Source organism: Coenobita brevimanus, chromosome 47 (assembly GCF_032717465.1).
Source record: "Coenobita brevimanus isolate Jiangsu-jjx chromosome 47, ASM3271746v2, whole genome shotgun sequence".
NCBI classification, from domain to species: domain Eukaryota; kingdom Metazoa; phylum Arthropoda; class Malacostraca; order Decapoda; family Coenobitidae; genus Coenobita; species Coenobita brevimanus.
In genome coordinates, this window is record NC_137000.1 from 11,179,401 (window position 1) to 11,191,630 (window position 12,230).

Genomic DNA, 12,230 nt, shown 5'->3' on the forward strand with positions numbered 1-12,230 from the left:
AGGAGCCTATTGATAAAACACTGAGCACTAGACAGGAGGAAACTATAGATAGGACACTGAGCACTAGAAAGGAAACTGAACACCATCAAGCAGTGGAAATTGGGCACAGAAAATGAAGAGGTCTTGAGTGAGGAGAAGACCTAGAATAAGCCTAGATGCAAGGAAGAGGATACGGAGACACAGAGGAGATGGTAATATAGAGAAGATGGAGACACAGAGGAGACGGAGACACAGAGGAGATGGTAATATAGAGAAGATGGAGACACAGAGGAGACGGAGACACAGAGGAGATGGAGATATAGAGAAGATGGAGACACAGAGGAGACCGAGGCAGAGAGGAGATGGAGCCATAGAGGAGATGGAGACATAGAGGAGATGGAGACGTAGAACTAGACAGGAGTAGAAGAGAGAGCTATATAGGAGGAGGTGAGGAGGAAAAGATCTAGAATGGGCTAGATGGATATTGAGAACTACAATGAAATATACAGAGCGACAGGTTAATAGGCTAAGAGAGACTGATAAAGTACAGATTGGTAAATGAATAGATAACTGGGTGCATAAAAATATAAATAGTTACAGACAGGTATATACTGTAGATAGATAAAGACTAGCTTGATGCAGGCAAATAAATTTTTACTTGCTCTCTGCACCTTTTATCAGTGCATCCAGAGGCGGAAAAACAGGTCTGGATGATGATGATGATGATAAACAGATCGATGGGTTAATTCCAGCTGATGACGTCATTAGGGGAAACGTTTTAGTCACAAAACTGGGAATGGGTTTTTAACATGCAAAATAAACCTTAATATTTCCGTTCTACACATGCGTTTCATTTTGCCGTTTAATTTTGCCCAGCTGCAGATGAAAGCACAGTCCATTTGGTGTCGCAAAAATGTTTGACAAAATGTAAATTTTTTAAGTTCGTGCCATATTAGAGTCTGATTAACTCTACAAAAAACTCTGTCTATCAATCTGTCTGTCTGTTTGTCTGTTTACCTGTCTGTCTGTATCTGTATTCAGTCACATTAACTTTGCTGGAAAAGATGAACAGCCTGTAGTCCACTGGGTTTACCTCCAGGTGACCCTTACGCCACAATACCAGTACCGGTAATTGTGATTTAACCATATCATTTCATAAAGAAGGAAGGCCATAGCTCATTTGCTCTAGCCAGAGAGTGATCTCGAACCTTTTGCAGCTCAGTTGATGGTTGAGTGTTGTCAGACTGTGGAGCTGATTTGTCTAGTAAGCAAGAAGACTGATTCCTACCTCACAGTTAAAGCTCATTTGATTTATGTAGCCACAGGTGTTGTCAGATTGGAGGGTTGATTTGACTATTGACCAAGGAGACTCATTCCTACCTCCTGCCAAAGGCTCTTAGAGTTTTATGCAAATGCGAAATAACTCTGAAGTTGAGAGTGATCCATTTCCTTCAGATAAAAACAAATCAGCCATAACTAATATTATCCAGAACGTCCCTATCGGCAGGTGGTGAAAGGGTGTTTGTGTTATGGCCTGGTGAGTGATGAGGCGGATATTACCAGCCAGTCATTTGTCAGCGCATTGTGGTCTACCCCTCCATTACCCCAGCCATAATATCACCCATAGAGCTGTCGTATTTGATTACGTTCTGGTAACTGCGTTGATAATTATTGGCATCGAGATGGCCATGTGGAGAGGATGGGGAAAGAAACTGGCTGGAAGAGTGTTTGTCAATGAAATGGAGGGGAGAAGGGGGGAGGGGGAGAGTTAGGATAAGATGATGGGATGGAGTGGAGGTATAAGAGGAGTCAAGTTACAGAAAGGGCAGCCTGATGGCAGACGACAGTGTGACATGGAGGCGATTAGTTTGTGGCCATCCATTACGGGATTAAGGCGTCTGGCAATAAATAGATCAGTAGACTGATACATAAACAGACAGACAGAGGTAGATACATAGATAGATAGATTAACACTTAGGCTTCTGTGGCTCAGTTTTAGCTGAACAAAATCGTCCGGCGTTATCTGAAAACTGTGTCAGATAGATTTTACTCAGTTTATTGGAGGCTCGCTTAACTGAATATTAGCTACAGCCCACACAAACCCTAATTACCAGCTTGTTTGTGAATCCAGAGTAATTTTTTGGGGTATTATAGGCCTGTATGTCCACCCATCCAGTATCACCCCCACAGAAATATTAATTGCACTTCACTAATTGTGTCGATTAGTGAGCACTGACTTCTATGGTATTTATTTATTTGCTACTTCTTATTTCATCCAACTTTATAACACACACAGAAGGGGTTGATGAAGGCTATATCTAACTGTAATGAAGGCTGCATCTAACCTCTTCAGTTCGAAAAGTCTAAGCAGAATAAAACACTACAGACAAGAACAAAACGAGAAGCCGAGTAATTCATTGTACTGTGGGTCGGTCTGTGCAACCCTCCATTATCTGGGCCATACAAATATTTAATGACTGCTAATTGCGCTGATTATTAATGGCACTCGGGGATAATGACAGTAATTGGTAATGCGTTTATTTTTTTCCGTCGGGGAGGATGGTGATGGTGTAGCAGATTTTGTGACTGCTATAGTTGATTTTATTCCTTGGCTGAGAAACTTTTGGTGGAAGCTGGGAAGATCTCTCACTACTCGAATACTAAATAGTCGGTTGCACGAAAGTCATGAAGTCTTTCATACGGGGCAGATATGAGTCTCCTTGGTTACTAGTCATAGCGATTGTGCATTTGTAGACGCTTTGTTCCTTGTCTGAAAACGTTTCAGTTGTGTAGTTCCTTAACCCATCAGGTATTTAACTCTGATCGTTTCCTAGAGGTTTGAGGTATATGTTATGGTAAACAGTATGTGCTCACTTAAAAAAAAAAAATGTTCCGTTTATAATAATTGTCTTTCTTAACATTTTGACATAATGGAGAAAATGTTGGACAGTATTATTACATTAACTTTTATATTGAGCGTACCCACAAAAAAAAAATAATAATAATAATAATAATCTGTATGCAAAGCAACTGCAGACCCTGTGACTCATACGACCTCAGTGGAGGGATTTTACTGCAGCTCAGCATGGCAGTAAAGTTTGTTAGTGTACGGTGAGCCATTTGTGAGCAAGTTGGAGTCGTATCTTCTCATTAGCAAACAGGGGCACAGAACAAGGCATAGTTACGGTACAACTTGACTAACATCAGGGGTAAGTGAGTGGGTTGGGGCCCCATGTAACCCCTCAAGTACAATGATTATTTGTACTTCATTCATGGTACTGCCACACGATTGTACGGAGTTAGGTGATGATGGTGATAATGATGATAATTATGATGGTGATAATGATGATAATGGTCCAAATGAAGGATGAAAAAAATGCACTCGATACAAAGAGACGCACAACAAAAATGTAATTGCAGATCTCATCACATTTTTTTTCCTGCCCTTGTACCTAGAGCCCCCATTTCCTCTCTGGGTCCTCCGCCATGACTGACACAACCTAAAATATGGAGGCGTCAGAGTCGACACAGAAAAAATTTTACGGGGAACCTTGTTCACTCTCGAGGATGGTGAAAATATTAAAGAGGGCAAGACACGAGGGAGGCTGGCATTATTAATGGAGGGGTTGGAAGATTTTCACACTATTTTTTTACTCTCTCTCTCTCTCTCTCTCTCTCTCTCTATGCACAGCTCTTAATACATGAATATACAGTATACATGTATATGATTATCTATGAATATTTTTGTTTGCCTGTGCATCTAGATTTCTCTTCTCTCCATATCCCACATTATCTACCTACCTCCCATCCAGCGTCCGTACATTCTTATCTATCCACCTGTCTAAATATCTGTCTTCTGTCCATTTATCTGTTCACTGAAAGCGAGAAACAGTTACCTTTGTTCAGTAAGTTCTTGCCTAAGACAGCTAATTATTTCATTGCTCAGGTGTGTGTGTGTGTGTGTGTGTGTGTGTGTGTGTGTGTGTGTGTGTGTGTCTGGAGTCAGCTGTGTATGTCCGCATCACCTGGTTGGCTGACAGATATGTTAATTAGTTTCCTCAGGTGCTTGTGGCTTTTACATAGACAAGCTGGTAGTGTGGGCGAATGAGGAAGGTGTGTGGGTGGGAAAGGGTGAGTGGGTGTGGGTGTGGGTGTGGACGGGTGGGAAGGGTGTGGGGTGGGTGTGTGGGTAGGTGTATGGGTGCTAAAGGGTGTGTGAATGTGGGTGTGGAGGGGAAAATTTTCAAGTGATTACAGGTGTGGAAGGAGATGGGATGGCTTGAAAGTGTGGGTGTGGGAAGGGTTGAGGAGAATAATGTGTGTGTGCGTGCGTGTGTGTGTGTGTGTGTGTGTGTGTGTGTGTGTGTGTGTGTGTGTGTGTGTGTGTGTGTGTGTGTGTGTGTGTGTGTAGTCTTTTGGTTTCTGTGTGTCTGGATATCACTCTTTAAGTATGTGCAGTAATTACGCATGTGTTTGTAGGCGCCATGTATATATGCTTATGAGAGTGTGTTTATATACTTCTCATTACATAAAACAAAGACAAAATTTACATAAAGATTGTATGATCATAATGCTAGTTCTTGAATATTAAAGAACATCCCGTCTCTCTCACCCTACTATTAAAACTCACCCCTCTTTATTATGCATGTGTACGGCAAATTGTATTCTGCTCGTACACATAGACATGTATACCTATTCAGTTATAAATACACACAGAATACAAGCAAATCCATAGATGCTGTATTTTAAGATGAGAACATTACACACACACACACACACACACACACACACACACACACACACACACACACACACACACACACACACACACACACACACACACACACACACACACACACACACACACAGTGATAAGAAAATGGAGAATCAGTGCTATACAAAACTTTGCACTGGGTACGGTCGTGTACTCTGCCATTTTCATTCTCTCTCTCTCTCTCTCTCTCTCTCTCTCTCTCTCTCTCTCCTACATACCTACCTACCTACTTACCCACCTACCTATAACCTACCTACTTATTTATAGACACTCCCATCACACACCCCCACACGCACATTCTCCTTCCCCACACCCACACAGGAAGGTACACATCCTCCCACAAAGCACAGACGTAATTCTGGGATCATTGTGCCTCTCATTATGGCAACGGCCGCGTATTTGCATGGGGAGCACTCTCTTGTTTTTTCCAGTCCCTCCTCTCGACGATTCCTGGAAAGTTTTTGGCGTTGGTGTGCTGGAAAAGGAGAGAAGGAGAGGGAGAGAGAGAGAGAGAGAGAGAGAGAGAGAGAGGAAGGGGGAGGCGGAGGGAGGGGAAGGGGAAAAGAGAGGGGAAAAGGAAGTGAGAGTGAGAATGACAGAGATTGCAAACCTGAAGAGAGAGAAAAAATAAAAAGTTGGATAATGTGGTAGGCAGAAGACTATTGTATGAGAGAGAGAGAGAGAGAGAGAGAGATAATTGTTTGCATTCGCATTTTTTCCGGTAAAATTATATTAATAAGAGTGCATTTTTGTACCTAATCATTACCCCAAAAACCCAATCATAGCAGGAATAGTATGCCTCTCTAACGATTTCACTTAGTCTATGCAAATGAGGGGAGAGAGAGAGAGAGAGAGAGAGAGAGAGAGGTAATATTCAATTCTGTATTCCTCCCGGGACACGTAGAACCCTAGGCTCGGCTACCGTAGTTCAGAAACAGTATTCTTGAAGTTTTTGAGTCGAAGTTGTTCATAAAATTCATTGTTTATGCTTTTTACTTCATTCATAAGTGCTTGAGAGGGACGCCTTCATGTGGCAGCACTAGTACAACCTGACGGCTTCACTATCCAGTTGTATATATGTTCCTCAGTATTCTCACCATCCCCCGAAAGGATAATGGTAGACTGCAGGAGAGAGGCAGCTTCAGTCTGCAGTCCACTGAGTTCACGTTCAGAAAGGCCTGAGGTTGCAACTCCTCCTCCTCCTCCTCCTCCTCCTCCTCCTACTACTACTACTACTAGTACTAGTACACCTACGCAGCTGCCAAATATTTCACAGCGCAAAGTATAAAATAAATTGATTGCTGGTAATGATAAACGTTACTGACACTTTTTATTACAGAAGATGCCTCCTTTTCTTTATGAACGAGGCTGTAAATGATATAAGGGTAGGTGATCGGCCTGAGTTCCTGATGCCATTACATGATTGAAAAAACTTCCTGTGGGCCCCATGGGATTCGAATCGATGCGCTGTATTTTTTATTTTTTATTTTTTTCGAATATAAATGTGGGTAGGTGACCAGCATACTCCCTTGGTGGAATCTGACCCAGGTTCTTAGGGATTCGAATCGATGAGCGGTACATGATCTAGTTTCGTGTCCTACGTGGGTTTAGAAATTTCGTGGCATCTCTTCCTCAGCTATTTATTCTGAACATTTCCATCTATCCAAATCTGTCTATCTGTCTCTGTCTACTTCTTGATATATCTGTCTGTTTATCAATCCGTCAATCAAACCAGCCATCTATAAAAAAAGATATGAGATTAAATGTTCCTGTTTGCCCGCAACACGTCTCTTCTCTTCCTCTCCCTCAGCAACCCAGCCTTCGCGACTTAGCCTTCTTCCCCTCTTGTGGTCATCAGTCAGTTTCTTACCCTCGTTCTTTACCTCAGTCCTTCTCATTCTTTATCCATCCTCTTTATCTCTCCTCATCTCTCCTCCCTTCTTAATTCCTTTCTTTATCTCTCGTCAGTCCCTCCTTATTCCTCCTCATCCCTCATCTTCTCGTGTTCCTCCCTCCTTATACCTTCTCCCTCATTATTCCTCCTCCTCCCTCCTCATTCCTCATTCCTCCCTCACCTCAGCTTCCCTCTCAAGGCCATCGCTCCCTCTCGTGGTCATCAATCAACTTCTTATCCTCATTCCTCATTTTCACCGCCTGTGGTTGTCACTCCCTCCGACCCCCGTCATTTTTACACTCATGCTCACACATATCATTTTATTATATATTCTTACAACATACTCTTCTCTATTTCTTTCTCTCCTTTCTTTATGTATATTTTCTTTGCTGGATTCTTTCCTTTTTTTTTTACAGCATACTTTTCCTTCCTTCATTGCATACTTTTTTTTCCTGCATAATTCTTTCGTTTTTTTTTTTTTTTTTTTTTACAAATTTCTTTCCTTTCTCACGTCATTATTATTATTATTATTATTATTATTTTTTTTTTTAGGGAACATTTACAATTCTACTTTTCTCCAATAAGTTTGCTTCTCTCCTGCTTTCATTCTTCACGTCTGGCAGTTTATTTTCCCTTCTCACATCACTTTTATTATTAATCTTTCTTTGTCCTTATTCCACTCCGATTAAACTCACCCTCCTCCTTATTTCAATCTTATTAACCCTCAGAGGACGAAAAGCACACCTCCTCTACTTACTTCACTCTTACCTCTTATATAGGCTAGCCCCTTTTACGTTCTCACTTCACTCTTATCATACTCTTAGCCTTCTTCACAGCTAACTCTTACTATAATCACCTCTCTGTCTGTCTGTCTGTCTGTCTGTCTGTCTGTCTGTCTGTATGTCTCTCTCTCTCTCTCTCTCTCTCTCTCTCTCTCTCTCTCTCTCTCTCTCTCTCTCTCTCTCTCTCTCTCTCTCTCTCTCTCTCTCTCTCTCTCGGCTCCTCATCCTCCTTCATCTGCATCTCATTAGAATTCATTTTAAATTCCATTGGTCTAAAAGTTAAGACATAAATCCCACCAGGTAAATTACAAGCTAGGCCAGGACGAGACCACACCCGTGTACAGCCAGAGAAAAAACACCTTCTGAGTGAAAACATACGGGAAAAATTGAATAATTTGATACATGCGATAACTGAGACTGGAATTCCGTTATTCTTCGTCATTTTTTAACTTACTTCATGTGAAACCAGGAAGATGCCTCCTTCACTGGGACTAAAGAAGATAGAAGAGTCTGGGAATGATCACTGATAATATAGTTTTCGTCATTTTCGCCATAAGTCTCTTCTTCTTCATCTTCTTCCTCCTCCTCCTCCTCCTCCTCCTCCTCATCATCATCATCATCATCTTCATCATCATCATCATCATCATCATCATCATCATCAGCCACAGAGACCATCACTAGGCAGTCCTATGGCGAGATGAAGAAATTCTGAAGTATAAGATAATCGACAAAAAATGAAACATGTGGCATTACAAAAAAGCAGAACAGTGTAATTTCTGGACCATAAAAGAAACCTTGTCATCGTAAACTGCGGCAGACTATGCAACTGTGTGGAATTCTAAAGAACAAAAGGCATTGAAACCGGTGACAATACAGAGAACAGTGGTGAATGAAATATATAGTGGGTTTGTTTTCGCCTAACGGAACTGGGTCACTCCCATAACTTGAATACACAATCGTGATTGTATGACACCCACTGAACCGTAGTTATGAGGTAGGAATGGGTCAGGAATGTTTGCCAGGCTCCAAAAAAAAAAACCCGGGTTTATAATATATTCATAAAGTCCAACGTTGAAGCCTTGCGGAATAATAAAAACCGAGACACTGAAATACAGACCATGAGGAAATGAAATCCAGAGCACCATGAAGACCAGGAGGAAGTGAACCTGTGTCACCATGAAGCCCAGCAGGAATATATGCATGGGAAACAGAGCCACCTGAACCCTGCCGACACCGACTAATTAACTGTATTATGCAGACCTGGCACGCAACCACACTACCAGCCTGTTTATGTCTGTACCACGAGAGTAATGCCGGTGCAGCCACGTTCACTATCTCTCTCACTGCTGTGGATGCACTGTGTAACCTTATTTAGACTGAGAACGCATGATTGATTGTATTAGGCTGAGAGTATAGACACTTCAATTATACGCTCATTACAAGCTGTGTACCACCAATATCCTATCCATAATTAATATTCAAACATGGGGTACAGATATTCACAGCAAAGTTGAATTCTCTCGGGACAAAGCAGACAAACAGGAAGTCTCATACAATTTCGTTGTCTCCTCCTCTTTGCTTCCTTCCTGTGTCACAGGAAATAACCGTTGGTTCTACAGTCTTTCGTAGGTGTCTTGGTCATCGATCCCCAACGTGATTAATACGAGTACTGAAGCAAACACGATCAAATTTCTCAGTTGTCGTTTTTGTTGGTCTGCTCTCTCCTTAACCCAGTACCAGTAGAGATAATGATCGTTATTAACAGAGGCGCCGAAAACTACTAAGACACCAGAGCATGAGCATAGATCAGGTATGAACAAAAGCAGCGACTGTAAAATTTACCCAGAGGGATCTTGTACTGACACTGGATTTTCCGCCTCGCTCCCTATCCTTTCCTTTATATCCGCTCTTACGATCCCCCAAAAAGTAACTGAAGTAATCATGTTCCTCTCTACACCCCAGGCATTTCTGTGCTTCCTCATTTCCAGAGTTTCCAACCCTGTGTTATGTTAGATGTCCTCTCCAGCGGTGCAGCATGATATCTTGTGGGGATAATTAGGTGGGCGCACAGTGGTTTGTGGTCGGCCATTGACTCCGTGCTGCTGCACCTGCCTGTTTCGCCTTAATGTTACTCCTTTAGTATTGTGGCGATTATTCTATGTTGTTCTTGATACTAACAGACGATTTCCCTCATGTTAGCAAGGATGTCTTACAGTAAACTTTAAGCAATGTGTCTAAATCCCATGACAACGATAAGGTCTACTCAAATGTTATTTTCACTCAACTCCATTTACTCCAATTTGGCGTTAATTTGAGCTACATAGGATGCAAAACGGAAAATCTGGGCCAAGGTAAAAGAACTATACTCATACTGTTTATTCAGCTCAGCGTTCCTCTCCCAAGCAGTTAATATTACACAGCCATATTTTTCACACTGACAGCGAGGTGTAGGCCGGCCCACAATTTAAGAGGGCCATATATTACGGGAAAATATAATGAGGGTATATGAGAATAGGGTGGATGCTAGGAGAGGAAGAAAGGAGCCGTGAATAAGGGTGAGAGCGATAATATTTACTGACCGAAAGGGTTTAGTAATATAAATACAGCTAATTGGGCTACCTTCATATCAATCAATCAATCAATCATTTCCTGTGGCACCCTCGGGGATGCATAGGACTCACACCACCACATCCTATCTTGTGCTAACTCCTCAAGATCTCCCCAACACTCATCTCCAGCTTCCCGTCTCATTGTCCTCACCCACGTCTCTTTTGGCCTTCCTCTACCTCTCCTACCAAGTGCCACCCACCCTGGTGTACCTCGTACTATTCCCTGTCTCCTATACACATGTCCTAGCCACTTCCATCGTGAGAATCTAACATATTCATCGATCGGCTGCACTCCCGTTATTTCTCTAATTCTACTATTTGGTATCCTTTCCCACCACTTAACTCCTAATATTCTTCTAAGTGCTTTATTTTCAAACACCAAGAATTTATTTTCCATAGTCACTGTGCTGTACCAAGACTCGTGTCCATAAATTAAGATACTCCTAACCATTACCTTATAAATTTTGATTTTTGTATGCACAGAGAAATTGTTATTATTCCAAATATTTTTAAGCATTCCCATTGCCTGATTAGCCTTCTTTAACCTTTCCTGGAATTCAAAGTTCAAAGAACCATCCTTGGCTAAATAAGTACCTAAATATTTAAACCTATCAACTTGCTTTACAACCATACCTTCAATTACACATTCCTGCGCATTTTCCATATTCATATTGATTATTTCAATTTTTCCACAATTAATAACCAAACCCACCTTGCGACCTTCACTCACCAAACAGTCCAACACTCTCTGCATCTCTTCTGGCCCATCACAAATCAAAACTATATCATCCGCATAATCTAAATCCAAAAGTTTCCTGTTCTCTCCCCAAAGTATACCTGCACCGGTTTCTGTTCCAACGCGTTTCATAATGTAATCAATGACCAATATAAATAGTAAAGGCGATAGAACACCACCTTGAATTACTCCGGACTTGACTTCAAACGAATCACTAAGACAACCATCAACCATCACTTTACAAAATGTGTCCTCATGCATGTTCATAATGACCCTCACAAACTCCACTGGTATTCCATAATGTCTCATGATCTTCCCCATAGTCTCTCTCGAAACACTATCAAAAGCCTTTTCATAATCAACAAAACAAAGACTTAACGGTACTCTCATTTCATTAACTTGCTGCATCAAATGCCTAACTATAAAGATCTGATCATTGCAACCACGTCCCTTTCTAAAACCAGCCTGTTCATCCCTCAGAATACCCTCAACCACCGGCTCCAACCTATATATATATATATATATATATATATATATATATACACACACACACACACACACACACACACACACACACATACATACAAACCTCTCTCTCTCTCTCTCTCTCTATACTTCTACCTTTCTCCACTCATCACCACCCAGTCTCTCCCCTTTCCTCCTTCCTACTACCTCCTGGAGCACTTCATTTCCTCTTCTCTCCCTTTCTCTTCCCCCCTTCCCTGCACCTCCTTGATCTTTCCATCCCCCCTTCGGGCACTCAAGCCACGGAGGGATCAAGTTACTCCCAACGTCTTGACTAATCACCTCTCCACTATCATGCTCATTAAGGGACGTAATAAGGAGAGAGAGAGAGAGAGAGAGAGAGAGAGAGAGAGAGAGAGAGAGGAGAGAGAAGATATGGTGACAGTGTGAGAAGGAAGAGTAATACGGGGATAACAGAGAGAAAAATGAATATGGAGTGACGAAGGGAGGAATAAGAATTGCACAGATGCTGGAGAAGTGGGAAGATGCGCTGAAGAAGAGAGGATATGAAAACAACTGGATGATAGATGGATAGGCTTTGTGCTTTAGGGAATTAAGTTTGACATTCACTTAATCATAGTGTTTATAGAGAAGCCATGTTAACCCAGGTCAGAACGCCTTTCAGTTTCAGACACATTCACTCAGACCAACTTTACATCTTTTTAAGCGACTGTGTTTAGAGCCGAATATCTTTATGGCATCGGATTTCAAGTAGAATAGTGGATTAGAATGTGTATGAGAGGCATGTTTGAAAGCATATAAGATCATGAGGATATAAGAAACTAGGATGGAAGCAGTTCCTCATAGTACATGTATAATGCAAATGGTGGGAATGAGTAAAGAACATAGGGGAAGGAGTGGAATGAGATTGGGAGAAGAGATGAGAAAAATAAAAAAAGAATAAACGATACGAATGCGGAAGCAGGAGGAG